This window comes from Ambystoma mexicanum, chromosome 13, assembly GCF_040938575.1.
Source record: "Ambystoma mexicanum isolate Mex_15411 chromosome 13, UKY_AmexF1_1, whole genome shotgun sequence".
Taxonomy (NCBI): Eukaryota; Metazoa; Chordata; class Amphibia; order Caudata; family Ambystomatidae; genus Ambystoma; species Ambystoma mexicanum.
In genome coordinates this window covers 134859515-134874846 of record NC_090938.1, presented here as the reverse complement: position 1 = coordinate 134874846, position 15332 = coordinate 134859515, and the positions used below count along the sequence as shown (strand labels likewise).

The 15332-nt window shown below is 45.0% G+C and overlaps 1 protein-coding gene across 4 annotated transcripts in view; it reads right to left on the bottom strand.

Moving 5' to 3' along the window:
- Positions 1-15332, bottom strand: part of TULP1 (TUB like protein 1) — a 767520-nt gene that overhangs the window by 60811 nt on the left and 691377 nt on the right. The gene's annotated exons all lie outside the window — the stretch shown is intronic.

Genomic DNA, 15332 nt, shown 5'->3' with positions numbered 1-15332 from the left:
TGTATTACAGAATCAATTGCATCTATGTTTGCCTTTAAGTCACATTCAGGTTGCAGTTTATAATTAATAGGATCATGGGGGATCTCCTACAATCTATTTTCACGAGTACTGCTAAACACCCTCTATTTATATGGAACTCCTTTTGGGTTGTGAAGGCTATATTATTCTTGATCGCGATTAATAGCCCACCCGAAGGTCTCCCCATTGATTTCTTAGTTGCAGGTTCCTGAAAAATGGTAAAACCATCCAAAACAATTGCGTTCTCTGCCCAGGTTTCTTGAATACATAGGAACGAATACGACAAGAGTTCTGTACATATATTAGAAGAATGCAATAGAGCACGTGATCCCCTCGAATTCCACAATGCGAGAGTAAGTTTCAACCTACTCTAGGCTGAGCCTATCAAGCCTTGGATCTTGGATATGGATTCCCTCAAGGTTGATGCCAACCATCTCAGCTCCGCCACCTCATCTGGGTGAATCTCAGCATTCTTGGCTCTTGCTCCTTCTCTGTCATTTCTCATCTGCATCTCTCTGGGGAGCCCTCCCCTCTCACCCCTCTGTTGTTTCCGTGCGCCTAGGTTAAAGTTCACTATATCATACCCAAAACATTGCAAAGCCACTCCTTCCGTCAGGGCAAGATCATATGTATCCCTGGAGTAGAATACAATCCTGACACAGTCGAATCTTGTTGGGTGAATGTAATCAATAAGCTTAATGTTGTTAGAAGTGATTAAAGAGAGCCGGGGGATCTCATTAATCAGTGACAGAATCCGTCCTCTATTTAAGCAAGGAGGCCCTCATATTGTGAGCATAAAGTTTAGTATGACGCTGGGGTCATCAGCAAATTTCGGCTCCCTCCAATCACTTTGATCATCTGGCCAGGCGCTAGATAGCATTGGATCGTGTCCCTCGGCCCTCTGATGTCCACCTGTCTCCCACTTCCTATTTTCTCCTCTCTCATTATCCCTCATCCACTCCCTGTTTCGGTTGTGTTCTCTATTTTGTTCTAGATCCTGCTTTATATTCCACATTTCGGCTATCTCCCGTATCCTCTCTTCAATGCTCATACCCTCAATTCGGGGTTTATTTATTAGTATCCCCCCATCCTTACATTCCTCTCTCAAATCCCTCCCACTTTCCTGTGTGGTTGGAGGGACTGGCCCTTGGCTATGTACACTCTGCCTCATATCATGGTCATTATTGGTAATTTGAGTATTAGAACTCTGATCAATCTGTTTTTTTTTCTATTTCTTTCCCATCTACTTTCTCAATCACTAATAACCTATGCTGTTCTCCCTCGAGCCCTTTTTCGTCAGATAACATTGCTCTAGGGAGAAGAGGGTGTCCATGCTTACAGGGGAAGTCAAGTAATTTGATTAGTGCCTCTTGGACCAGTGTTTTGATATCTTCACTAGGTGTCATAGATGGAGCACTACTTTTAGTCACCTCAATCAGAGGCCCTCCCTCAGATTCTACTTCCTCACACGGCCTTAGATTGCTGCATTTAAAGAGGCTTTCATCAACTTGGGGCACAGTTATATCCTCTTGTACCTTCTCTGCAATTTCCAGCATCTTATCAGTAGTTGGCTTTGGTTTGTTTTTTATACCGAAAAATTGCTGGATACCCCTTTCCTCCTTCTCTCCCTTTGATTTACTTCCATTCAGCTTCTTCGGGATCTTTTTCTTATTTGTTCCTGTTGATCTACATTTAAGATTGCCATTCCCCCTTTTACCCTTGTGGTTCATAGCTTCTGAAAGAGTATTCTTGGCTTCACCATATTCCTTGCCATTTGTCTCCAGTGAGGTACCTTCTATAGTTTCTGAGACGTCCTTCTTAGTTGATCCCTGTCTATCTACCACTTCCTTCACTTCCAAAGCTATTTTGCTTTCTTCGTTTAACTGTGTGAAGTCTAAGTGACCTCCCTCTCTTGATAGACTACATATGGCTTTAAAATTTATATTGGTTTTTTTTATCTTCGGTGATGGTTGATTTTTCAGTTTTTTAGCTTCCGTTTTGTTCGCTCCCTTCTCAATCTTGGCTCTTCTTTTGAGAGCCCTAGCCCGCATTTTCTTTTCTCTTCGTGTGATAACATACACGAAAGGAGTCACGTCTTCCTGGGTTAAGTCTTCCCCAGCTATCTGCTTCTGATCCAGCATTTTAACTTCCTCATTTTCCATCACTTCCACAAGTACCGATGGACTATCCAGCTTGATCTCTACCAACTACTCTGAGGTACTTAGAGTGGTATTTTCCAGTTTTCCACATTTATTTTCATTTTGATTTTCCATTTTTTAAATTTTTTCCTGATTCATTAGTATCAGCCTTTTAGTTCAATCACATTTTCCAAGGTTACATCTCCTTCCTGGGTACATAGTTCGTTCCCTGTTTGGGAGCCTTGATTGAGAGTCCTTATATTTTCCGTAAGGGGAGATTGGGAAGTTTCTCTCATGCTCAAGGCATGTACGAAACCTTCCAATCTACTCAGTTTATCTATGCATTCAACCATCATACATCTTAATTCCTGAAGTTCCTCATGAGTCCTTTCATGACCTTTGTCTAAAAGGTTCAAGATCCTGGTTAATACCGGGAATGACTCAGGTTCTAGCATGTTATCCTCTACCTCGGTTTCTTTACTATCCTGGATGTGCATCTTTTCCTCAAAATCTCCTCGCCCTGGCTGGACGGGGTTAGTCAGACTCGAGCATTTGTTTGCAGTTACCCTATGTGCTCCCGTTCCGCTATCCCCAAAAAGGTCCATCATGGGGCCCTTACTGTGTTCATCAAACTTCTCCCTACTTTCCAGAATGGATTTATGGAGATAAACATTATCCAGACCACCACCCCTAGCCCTTGCTGGAGTTGAAGGGCCCATAGAGAGTCTCACCCTCCTATCCAGTTCGGCAGACACCACAGGTGCTAGAAGTGACGTATCCAACTGGGGTGTGTTGAGGATGGAGTCCTCCATATTTAAGACTGAGGGTTTAACAGGCAATTCTTGGAAGCTTAGAAAGCTTTTCTGCGCAATCTCTTCAACGAGGTCCATCTTCTGAAAGGACTCCATTTGGGCCCTTATACAATCACTTGTAACATTGGGCAGGGGAGGGAAATCAATTCCACTTAGTTCCCACTTTTCTGTCTCCCCCCCCCAATGTATCCCTAACATCTCCCTCATTCATTTTAGTTGAACGGGCGTTAGTGTTTTCGATCTTACTTGTTTGTGTGAAGACAAAAGACCCACTTGCTATGATTGTATTCTGCCTTTCCGATTTGATACTTTTATTTTGCCGCTTAAGATGTTTGTGAGTCTCACTCAGTGTTGGTATCGTACCACTCCTTAGGGTTCCCACCATGCTCCGAATACGGAGAATCCCTCACACTTAAAGCTCAATTCACAATTGCCTTTTCCCCCCCACCAATTACCAACACAATATTCTCTACACTCTCCTTATCAAGGTGGGTTGCTATACAAATTAGTGCAGGATTAAAGAGTCTAACTTGCAACCCCCAACCACACACAAAAATGCAAGCATAAGCGCTAATATTCCAAGTATCCGAGTCTGGCCTTTCTCGGTTGCAGACTATCCACCCCCTCCTAATCCATACAAAAAAGGAGTATCACTGTGTGAGGTCCTCAACACCCACCACCCCATCTACAGTGTGGTGATTTGTAATAAGCAAGATCCCAAATACAGATACTCAGAGAATCATCCTAATAATGATTATTGGAAGAAACAACTCCTTGAATGGTAGACAGCTTCAGTATAACACAGAGGAAATATCGCCCCTTCAGTGGATCCTAATCGGCGTGACCCTCATAGAGGAGGAAATCCACTTACCACTATCCTCATATGTCGAGAGGAATTCCAGTAGAAGTTAAATTTTGGGTTTCCCGCCCAGACCTTCACCCCCAGGACTTAAATCTGGGAAAAAAAGCTGCACAAAGTGGCCCCACTGAGGGGTCGTGGACCGGGCCCAGCGCCCCCACGCACCGTGAACAGTAAACAGTACTTCGATGTACTTCACGGGTGCGCGCGCGGGTGCGCTGGATCCACGTCTCTTATAGGAGGCAAGGAGGGGTTACCACGCCAAGGGGCGGGGCCACGTGCCGAGTACTCACCCTAAAGAAAAAAAGAAAGAAAAAGAAAACAAAAACGTGTAAGAGAACGTTTGTGTTGGGAGCTTTCAAAGCAGCCGCTAGGGCGCGTGTAATTAAACAACAATGGAGAGCGTGTAGCACGTACAATCAATCACGTAGGATCAAATCAGTCTCGGATGCTAAAGCCCAGCGTGCGTATGTCCCGCACGGACAAACCACTCTGGCAAAGTTCCACTCATATGAATCACAGACAGTCACCTTTTCACTTTATCCGAGGTCAGGCAGAGATGTGTAACGCACAGAGACGTCCTCCTGTCTTGAGCCTAGGCGCACTTGATGAAATGAACACACGACACCAGCAGCACCCGCCCGCAGTAAACAGTACTTCAATGTACTTCACGGGTGTGCACGCGCGTGCGCTGGATCCACGTCTCTTATAGGAGGCAAGGAGGGGTTACCACGCCAAGGGGCGGGGCCACGTGCCGAGTACACACCCTTTTCACTTTATCCGAGGTCAGGCAGAGATGTGTAACGCACAAAGACGTCCTCCTGTCTTGAGCCTAGGCGCACTTGATGAAATGAACACACGACACCAGCAGCACCCGCCCGCAGTAAACAGTACTTCGATGTACTTCACAGTTACAGAACCGGAGAGAAGTGTTAGATTTATGGCGAATGTTTGAGGAAGTTTCCCCCATGGCAGAGGTAGGTACAAACAGAATGACGGAAAAGCAGAAAAACCCTGAAGAAGTAGGTGGGACACCAAAAGGGGAATGCTCAACAATTACAACCGAAAACGAAGTAACAAAAATCTATCCCTTAATGACTAGGCCAGCGGTAGGGTTTAGTGAACCCCTGTATATACCACCCACTGCCACTGCCCAGAGTGGGGCAACAGCCACCGAACCTTCACCATATGACAAAGGAGGCCTGTATGGCCCCACGAGTGCGCCTCCTGTGGATATAGCACGTTTAACCGGTGATTTAGACCGTCAGCTAGCACAAGCACAAATGGAAATAACACGGTTAAGAGCTTTATGTGACAAAGGGCAAATGCTGCCAGGGGGAGGGGAGGTACCCCCGCTATCATTGGCAGATCTCACACCTCCGATCGGGGCAGCAAGCAATGCAACCCCAGCAGCCTCGGTATCAGGGCAGTCTATAGTATCACAAGGTACGTCATTGCAGCAGAGGCAAGAACAAGAGTGGCAGTCAGGACAGTTCCTGTTCCAATTGAATAACAAGCCAGTGAGAATTATACGCCCAGATACACCAGAGAGTCAACAAAGTGGAGACCAGAGTGGAAGACCAGGAAGTGAACCCAAGGAAAACTGGGAGGATAATAACGAGTTAGAGTCAGAAATAGAAGAGATATGGGACGATTTAGATGAATACGAAGAGGCAGCTGCCGCGGAGGGATCCCCGCTGCCAAACCACCGTTACCCAGACACACTATCGCCACCATTATGGCAAGGTAGATTAAGACAACGAACAGGGAGGATAGGAAACATATTGGTAAGTAAAGTGAAAAAAGGGAAGACAAGCAGAACGGGAAAGAAACAAAAACTACAAATGCCACTGATACATAAAGGAGCAGGTAGGCCAAATTACATTCCGTGGGCCCAAATGGACAAAACCAACCTGTTAAAACTCCTCCCCCGCTGACGGGAGGGGCAGGTAAGTGGATACATGTATTTGAGAAGAACACGGCAGGCGTGCCGTTAGCTATAGGTGATGTAAAAAGTCTATTAGTTTCAGCAATCGGGGACCAAGCAGACACAATCTGGGAAAGGGCAGGGTTCACGGGAGTAACAATGAGCTGTGACCGACACGATGGATCACCATTTAACAATGTTCGAGCACAAGTGTGGGATGCATTGCAGCGTGCATTTCCAGACGTTCCAGATGTACAGGCAGTGATGCAGTGTACGATGGAGGAGAACGAGGATCCTGCGCAATTCATTTTGCGAGTACAAGATTTATGGAGAAGCGAAACTGGTACGGCATGGAATCAATCAACAGCTTTATTCTATTTTATCATTAAAAAGGGGTTGCCGAAAGAGGTACAGAAGGCCTTGGACAAAATAGCTGGGATCGAAGCCAAAGGGTGGCCTGAAATTCAGAGCATAATTGTACACCACTGGAGGAGGATCAAAGAGAAGGAAAAGGAGATCACGCAAAAGAGGCTGGCAGACGAAGCAAAATTAGTACAGACGAAATTAGTGAAGGCCGCCGCCATTACTGCTAGTGCAACAGCACACAGAGGAAACAAAGGAGAAGAAAACACGGGAGGAAGGCCCGTCAGGATAGCAGCACAGTGGGTTGGAGAGGACCAAGGACAGTGGAACGGAGAAGAACAGCCATGCCAAGGATCGCAGTGGCAGAACAGGCCGGCCCAAGGAAGAGGTGGGTACCGCGGGCAAAGGGGAGGATACGGAGGAATGGGAAACAGAGGGTATGGTGGGCAAGGACCAAGGGGAGGACAACATGGGTCGTGTTGGAATTGTGGAAGATGGGGACATTATTCACGAGATTGTAGAATGCGACCATCAGGGTATTTTCAACAGCAACAACAGCCCATGAACAATGAACAGGGATGGGGCTGCCCACACCCAGGTAGCCCTTATGGAGCTCCAATGGGAAGAGGGGGACAACAGGATCAATACTGCTATGACCCCCAAATGCAACAGAGACAGCCAGCCCCACCACAGCAGCAGCAGCAGCCACAACAGCAAAACGCACTACAGCCCATGGTGAGACAAAACCCAGTAGGGAACATAAACAATAAACCTTTTGCAGCGGCCGCAAACGGTGCCCCTGCACCATACCGCGGCGTAACGGTCGTGGGTGACAACGTTTTTTCAATGCCAGGTCAGCAAAGATATCAAGACTAGGACAGCCCACAGGGAGCACTTGCGTGTCCAGTCCTATCCCCCACACAAAGTGCAAATGAGGAACCACTAGTGGCGGCAGAGATAGGAAACAAGCAGTTTATCTTTATGGTAGACTCTGGAGCAGAAAAATCATGCCTCACAGAAGGGCGGTTTCAGCTCTCAGGAAGAAATTTGGAGACGCAGGGGTTCTTTGGGGCTATTTTAAAAGTTCCTTATACAAAAGATCTTGATGTAACAGTGGGGGGAAAAACAGTGCATGCACCCTTATTGTATTACGAAGACGCGCCAATCAATTTGATGGGACGAGACCTACTCAGTAAGCTAAACATGACCATAGCCTTTACTGAAAGAGGAATAGTGTGCTCAACGCCAGGGGTATGCCCGTATGGGCACTCTTGCTAATAAGTACGATTACAAAGGAAGTTGCAGTAAGAGGGATTCGCATTGACATGGACATGTTCATCTATGGAATACAGGTATTAGCCAGAGTAGTTCCTGAAATAACACAAAAAGAGTGGAGAATACCATCCGATTTCATATTCCGCCCAATCACACCAACAGATGTAGTGCCAGGCACAATTATGTCTATAGACATTGAGGCAGTTCAAGTTTCCAACAAACGCATTGTGGTCATAGGCCTGGACACGCAAGGACGCGAGTGGAGAAGTGTGCTATGCATAGAGCCAAACATAATGCTAAAAGATATTACTGATGAAGAATTGTTTACTGACTACGAAGGGGATGGAGAAATAATAATGGAAATAAGCATACCATTTGACATTATGATTCAATACAGAGAAATACACAACCCACTCATGGCTAAAATAAAGGCCCCACTGACAATATTTGAAGAAGACATGGCCAGGGTAGCACCTGAAATTTGGACTACGGGACCACACGATGTAGGATTGTTGCATGAGGTAACTCCCATAAAAATAAAGCTGAAACCAGGTGCCCTCCCACCCAGAGTGAAACAATACCCAATATCCAAAGAAGCAGAGGAAGATATTAGAGAAACAGTGAATGCACTCCTAAGCCAAGGTATTTTAGTGCCATCAACTTCCCCATGCAACACAGCGATTTTTCCAATTAAGAAAGCAAAAGGAGGGGCGTGGAGAATGGTCCAGGACCTCCGCCCACTCAATGACATCATCCAAAAAGAGTTCCCTTTAGTGCCTAACCCGTCATCAATATTGTGCAGTATACCAAAAGAGGCAACTTGCTTCACTGCAAGTTGCCTCTTTTGGTATATCTGAAAATTGCCCTTTTCTCTGTGCCACTTGCACCAGAGTCGCAGTACCTTACAGCTTTTACATTAGGAAACAACAGATATGAACATCGCAGACTCCCACAGGGGTATTGCGAAAGCCCAAACATTTTTAACAGAGTACTACGAGAAGACATTGGCAACATAGATGTAGGGAGCACCATAATACAGTACGTAGACTATTTACTCGTCTGCAGCAAAACAGAAGAAGAGTGTAGAGAAGACTCGATAATACTGCTTAACGTTTTGGCTGCCAAGGGATACAAGGTGGACAAAGGAAAGTTACAATACTGCCTTGCCGACGTTGTGTATCTCGGCCAGCAAATATCTAAATACGGAAAAAGAATATTACCAGACAGAGCAGCAGCCATTCGACACATTATCATACCAAAAACAGTGAAGGACATGCATAAATTTCTTGGCATATTTAACTATTGCCGAGCGTGGATCCTTGATTACGCAGCATATACACGGCCAATGCTACAAGCACTAAAAGAAGCACAAAAGAACAGAGCCCCAATAAAATGAACACAGGAGACAATTGCTCAATTCTCTCGATTAAAAGACCTTATTTCAGACGCCCCAGTCCTTGCAAATCCAGATTATGAAAGGGAATTTTTCCTGTTTTCACACAGCAATGGAACATTAATGACAGCAGTATTGACACAAAAGACATCGCTAGGCCACAAACCATTGGCGTACTACAGTGGAATATTAGACCCAGTAATGCAGGGACATTTCGCTTGCGAACAGGCCCTCGCTGCAGCGGCCTTCGCCATTGAGAAAAGTGCCACGATCGTAATGGGATGTTCAGTGACGCTATATGCAGAACATTCGTTATTTGCTATCTTGGAAAGATCAAAATCTACCCTCACAACACAGAGAGCCTCTGCTTATGAAATAATAATATCAAGCCCAAATGTACATGTGGTCAGATGCAAAACAGTGAACCCAGCTACCTTTATTACAGAGCCATGCACAACTGAGGATTTACAGGAACACGATTGTAGCACATACGAGGGAGAGGACGATGACATTCCCAAAATGTATTTCATAGACGGGTCAGCATCCATAAATTCAGAGACAGGAGAAAAACATGTGGGGATGGCGGTAGTACGCATGGAAGAAGATACATACAAAGTGATTGTGCAAAAACCCCTCCCCTCACATTACTCTGCACAAGCAGCCGAACAGACTGCGCTAATCAGCGCGTTACACACCGCTAAAGGTTGTGCCGTGACCATATATTCAGATTCAGCTTATGTTACCACCACAGTTCACTCAGGGCTATCACGTTGGCGAAGGAGAGGGTTCAGAAGAGCAGACGGGTCCCCTGTACAACATGCCACGTTGCTAAATGAACTAATAGAAGCTTTAGCAGAACCATCAGTAGTAGCGGTGGTTAAATGCCAAGCCCATACCCATAACTCAGACGCCGTCTCATTGGGGAACGCGGCAGCCAATGCGGCAGGGAAAGAAGCCTCGTACTTCAATAAGACACCAACATCCGAGTACATTGTAAAAACAACCACAGCAGAACAACCAGCAGATGCATACAATAACACGCCCATAGCACAATTGATAGAACTCCAGAGAAGAGCCCCACCGGAAGAGCAGAAGTTGTGGGGCAAACGAGGGTGTAAGCAATCAGCCACAGATCTCATTTGGAGACAGGAAACGACAGGCCAAGTAGTGATGCCCGTAGAATTATTAGAAGTAGCATTCCAACAACTGCATTTTCCCGCTCACGTTGCCAAACAACACATTGCCTCAGATATCCAAGAGGATTGGTTTGTTCCTAATCTACATGGATATTTGACTAAATTTGTGATTGAATGTATGTCACTGATTGCTCAGTTTGAGAATAAATACTATGAGCCAATAAGCAGATGTATGGATTTCAAGGAGAATCCACTTCTTTTATTAATATCTCTCTTTCTTTTCTTTTCAGCCTTAACACAAAGGATACGTTTTCTTTAGTTCCCGGCAACCTCTGGATTCATGCTGGTAAGTATTGTCTCTGATGGAGTTGTATGTCTTTTCTTTTCTTTGTCAATCTTTCTAAGGTGCGAGAAGTTAATTTCTACTTTTCTGATTCCTCACTCTTGTCACTGAGATCTCACTTCTGGGAATGGTAATGTCTCTTTCTCCCTTCTCCTTTCTTATTTCCTTATAGGGTCTCTCAGAGAGCTTGTTTCCCCTCCCGGAAGCAGTGACCTATGATAGTCAATCAGCTCTTCTATTATCAGACGTTCTGTTACTCTTTTATATCTTCCCCAGTCTATTTTTCAGTATACAGCAGCTCTCGTCCTCTCAGAGCACATCCTGGGTTAATTGATTAGTTCGTACGTAAACCTCTTCCTTTCATTCCCTTTGGTTCATTCGGGTAAGTCACTCTAGAAACTTGCCTTCTTAAAATCCTTCTTTAATTAGCACCCGCCCTCTCATAGACTCATTAGTAGGGTAACAGTTATCCCTTACGGTAACAGCAATCCTCGACTCACTCTGCCGCACGTTGCTTCTAATCAATTAGCAGGTGTCGCCTTCACTTTGGTACACGGAGGTCCCAATGCTAACCCGAACTCACGGTGAGATGTCTACAGCCAGTAACTTCCCGTCTTTCATCTCGTTGGCAAGTTTGGGCAGGTTCGCTGTCACTATCCCGTTGCGGCTCCACTCCTGCGTCGCGGCTCATTCAGCTCCTCCGGGCTCTCTTGGGACAACGATCCCTTCGTCAACTTCAAGCCTCCTGATACGCTACAGCCGTTGGCCACAGCGCCCGCTCCTCAGCGCTGACTTTTGATGAGCGATATCGTTCGCTTATACAACACTCAACTGGAAACTCTTTATAAGGCGCAACGGCACCAACACACACAACTAATTCAACTGCGGATTTCCTTTTTTTCACTTTGTAGCGTCTCGCTTCAGTACGCCCAGCTGTAACCGTCGTTTTTCTCCTCCCCTTCAAAGACGCTTGTCTCCTAGGTAACCAAGCAGAGAGTCACCATTAGAGGAAAGGCCATACATCAACACTTCCCTATGTTTAATTCCTGTATTTGGGGATCAAGATCTAGTCTCCACATTGTCACTCTGTCACACCCCCTCTACTAAGCCCTTACGCTTGGGAAGGGTTTCAGCCCTGGATAAGAAATCAGCTTGTATCAGTAGTTTCCCAGGTTTATGAACAGTTTTAAAAGAGAAGGGCTGGAGGGAAAGGAACCATCTGAGTACCCTCTGGTTTGAGTCTTTATTACGGGCAAGCCAGGCTAAGGGAGCATGGTCTGTTATTAAAGTAAATTCTCTTCCTAATAGGTAATACCGAAGGACATCAATGGCCCACTTGACTGCCAAGCACTCTTTTTCTATTGTGGGGTAACTCAACTCATGCGGTAAGAGTTTCCGACTAATGAACAGTATTGGCCTTTCTTCCTCTCCTTGATTTTGGAACAACACTGCCCCAATGCCTGTACCTGACGCATCCGTCTGAAGGAAGAACGGGGCCTCAAAATCTGGACAGTGTAAAACAGGCTTAGTGGTCAGGGCCTCTTTTAGTTCATTGAAAGCTTGCAGAGTCTCCTTGGTTTGCCAATTCTTTTTCGTGAGCGAGGTTTTCTTTAACAAATTTGTTAGAGGAGCGGCTAATGTGGAAAAATGTGGGATAAACCTCCTATAATAACCCACAAATCCCAAGAAGGCTCTAACTTGCTTTGGAGTTCCCGGGAATTTTAACTGCTCAATAGCGCTTATTTTCTCCTCCTGGGGCTTGATTATACCTTGACCCACATAATATCCTAGGTATTTAGTGTGATATGTAGCCACATGGGTTTTCTTGGGATTTATGTGTAGACCAGCTTGTTTTAGGGTTTTAAACATACTTTCTAAATGTCGTAGATGATCTGACCAGGTGTTACTATAAATTATAATGTCATCTAGATAAGCTCCGACATATTGTTCATGACCTCTGGTGAGGTAGTTCATTAATCGTTGAAACGTTGCTGGTGCTCCATGTAAACCGAAGGGTAACACCGTGAATTGGTAGAACCCCGTAGGAGTGGCAAATGCTGTCTTTTCCTTACCTGAAGGTGATAATGGGATCTGCCAATAACCTTTGGTTAAGTCAATGGTAGTCAGGAACTTGGCTTTTCCTAGATTGTTTAATAAATCTTCGATCCTTGGCATGGGGTAAGCGTTGAATTTAGATATTTCATTTAGTTTTCTAAAGTCCATGCAAAATCTTACACCTCCATCAGGTTTCGGAACTAGTACTACAGGAGAGCTCCATTCACTATAGGATGGCTCAATAATTCCTAACTCTAGCATTTCCTGTACCTCTTGGTTGAAGGCCTTTATTTTTGTTTCCGGAATTCGATATGGTCTGAGTCTTATTATGGTCTCCGGTTTGGTAACGATCTGGTGGTGAGTTTACATAGTCTTTCCGGGTAGTGAGGAGAATATCTCCGAAAAGCCTTGTAATAAATGGGATAATTCCTTTTTCTGGGTATTTGTTAGCTCTGGATTAACATTCAGGCCTTCTAGCCCTATTTTCTCTTTGAATTTTGGGAAATGTTCTTCTGGGGCCACATCTAGCGTTATCATGGCGACGGTTTGGGTGGGAGGTATCCATCTTTTAAGTAAGTTCACATGATATGTCTGACAGGGTATCCTTCTCCCTGGTTGTCTCACTTTGTACGTCAAAGGGCCTAGGACCTCTTGTATTTCATACGGCCCTTTCCAAGCCGCTAACATCTTATTCTCTGACGTAGGCAATAGCACCAATACGTGCTCCCCCACGTTGAAGGTTCTTAATTGTGATTTCTGATTATAATGTCTTTCCTGATTTAATTGAGCTTGAAGTAGATTGTCTCTAGCTATCGCCTGTAATTTCTCAATCCTTTCATGTAGCTGAGACGCATATTCTGTTAGGGTTATCTCCTGTTCTGATTGTTCCTCCCAATTCTCTTTTAGAATGTCCAGCAGAGTCCGGACCGGTCTTCCGAATAACAGCTCAAATGGTGAAAACCCTGTTGAGGATTGAGGAGTGTTCCTTAAAGTCATCAGTATCCATGGTAAGATTCTATCCCAATCTTTATTCCCAGGAAAAGTTGTCTTTTTTAACATTTGTTTGATGGTCTGGTTACAGCGTTCAACTAAACCATCCGTTTGTGGGTGGTAAACCGTTGTTTTTAGGTGTTCAATTTTTAGCGTCGCACAAACTTGTTCAAGGACATTGGACATGAAATTGGAACCACGATCGGTGATGATCTCTCGGGGAATTCCAACTCGTCCGATAAAGGGAATAAGCACATCACATATCTGTTGTGTATTCGTGGCTTTTAATGGAAACGCCTCTGGATATCTGGTTGCATAGTCTACTACTACCAGAATATACTTATGGCCCCTTTTTGTTGGTTCTAAAGGCCCCATAATATCGACTCCTATCCGGCTAAATGGCTCTACAACGAGAGGCATCGGTTGTAGTGGTGCTTTTTTTACATTGGCCCTATTCTTCTTTTGGCACTCCTCACAGGATTGACAAAATTTAACCACTTGATTGTACACTCCTGGCCAATAAAATCTGTCCAGAATCTTCTTAATAGTCTTTTCCGTTCCTAGATGACCTTCCCCAACTTGTATGTGGGCGACTTCTAGGACAGTCTTGTAGAATTTCTTGGGTATCACCAGTTGCTTTAGAAACTCGCCGTTCCGGGATTTGGTTACTCTGTACAACAACCCATTTTCTTTCATAAAGTGTGGACCTTGCCCCGGTGGGTCCTCTAATGCCCTCTCTCTGGCGTATTGCAACAATGGATCTAAGCTCTGGGCTGACCTAAAGCTATCTCCATCCTCATCTAGCCTCCAGTCAACTGCGATCGGACAACTAAATTTTTCCTTCCATTCCTGTTTTAACGCCCTTTTTATTTTTCTACTTTTCTGGGTCTTAACCATTGGCGTAAGTATTTCTTCTTTATGGAAAGGGGCCGTTTCCAACCAGCTCTTCTCTATTTCGTGGACTAATTTAGAAAATTTTGGTATATCCGTTCCAATTAATAAAGGTTTGGGTAAAACAGGTAACACCGCAGCTCTCACATTCATAGTTTCCCCGGCCATCTTTATCTGAACCTTCTTTGAAGGATAGGCCTTTATGTCCCTGTGGACACATCCAATAGGTATCTCCCCAGATGAACAATAATTTTCACCTACCAGATCTGTCGTTATGGCGGTCTGTAGACTTCCTGAATCGACCAGGGCTGTGGTGTGTTTCCCTTCCACCTCTGCATCACAAGTATACAGATATTGTGACTGCCTTCCCGGTGTTTGTTCATAGGTGTCAGACTCCTTAATGGACTCAAGAACACCTACATCCATTGGTTCCATCTTTGGTTTCTTCGGACAGTACCTGGCAAGGTGGCCCCACTCCCCACAATCGAAACACTGTGGTCCTCGGACAGCTGTTGGTGACTGACGATAGTTGCTAGGACCTTCACTGTTGGGTCTGGAGCGTATAATTTCCCCTTCGGGTTTCCTCAACATTGAATGTGGCCACTTTGGTTGTGTCATAACTTTATTCGCAAACGTATGAGGTCTAGTATTTGTTGTATAGGACCATGCTTTACCCTGTCCAGCCTTCTGATAAGCGGAGGCTACCTCCACAGCTTCAGATAGTGTTAGACGATGGTGTTGTCTAACCCACCTTTGTACTGGACCAGGAAGTGCTTCAATGAACTGTTCCAAAATCACTTTCTCAGTTATTTCTGTCGGGGAAGACATTTTAGGTTGTAACCACTTTTCGGCTAATTCTTTTACTCTGTAAAACATTTGCCTCGGCGTTTCTTCTCCAAGTAATTTAACATCTCGGAATTTTATTCGATATGTCTCCTCATCATGACCCATTCGTTCCAACACCACTTTCTTCATGTCTCCATAACCGGTATCACCCGTGGGATTCGCCGCTTGGTAGGCACACTGCATTTCGCCGGTCATTAATGGTGCAATGTAATGGCACCATCTCTCGGCGGGCCACTGTGCATTACGAGCTACTCTTTCAAAGTTCACAAAAAAATGAGCCGGGTCT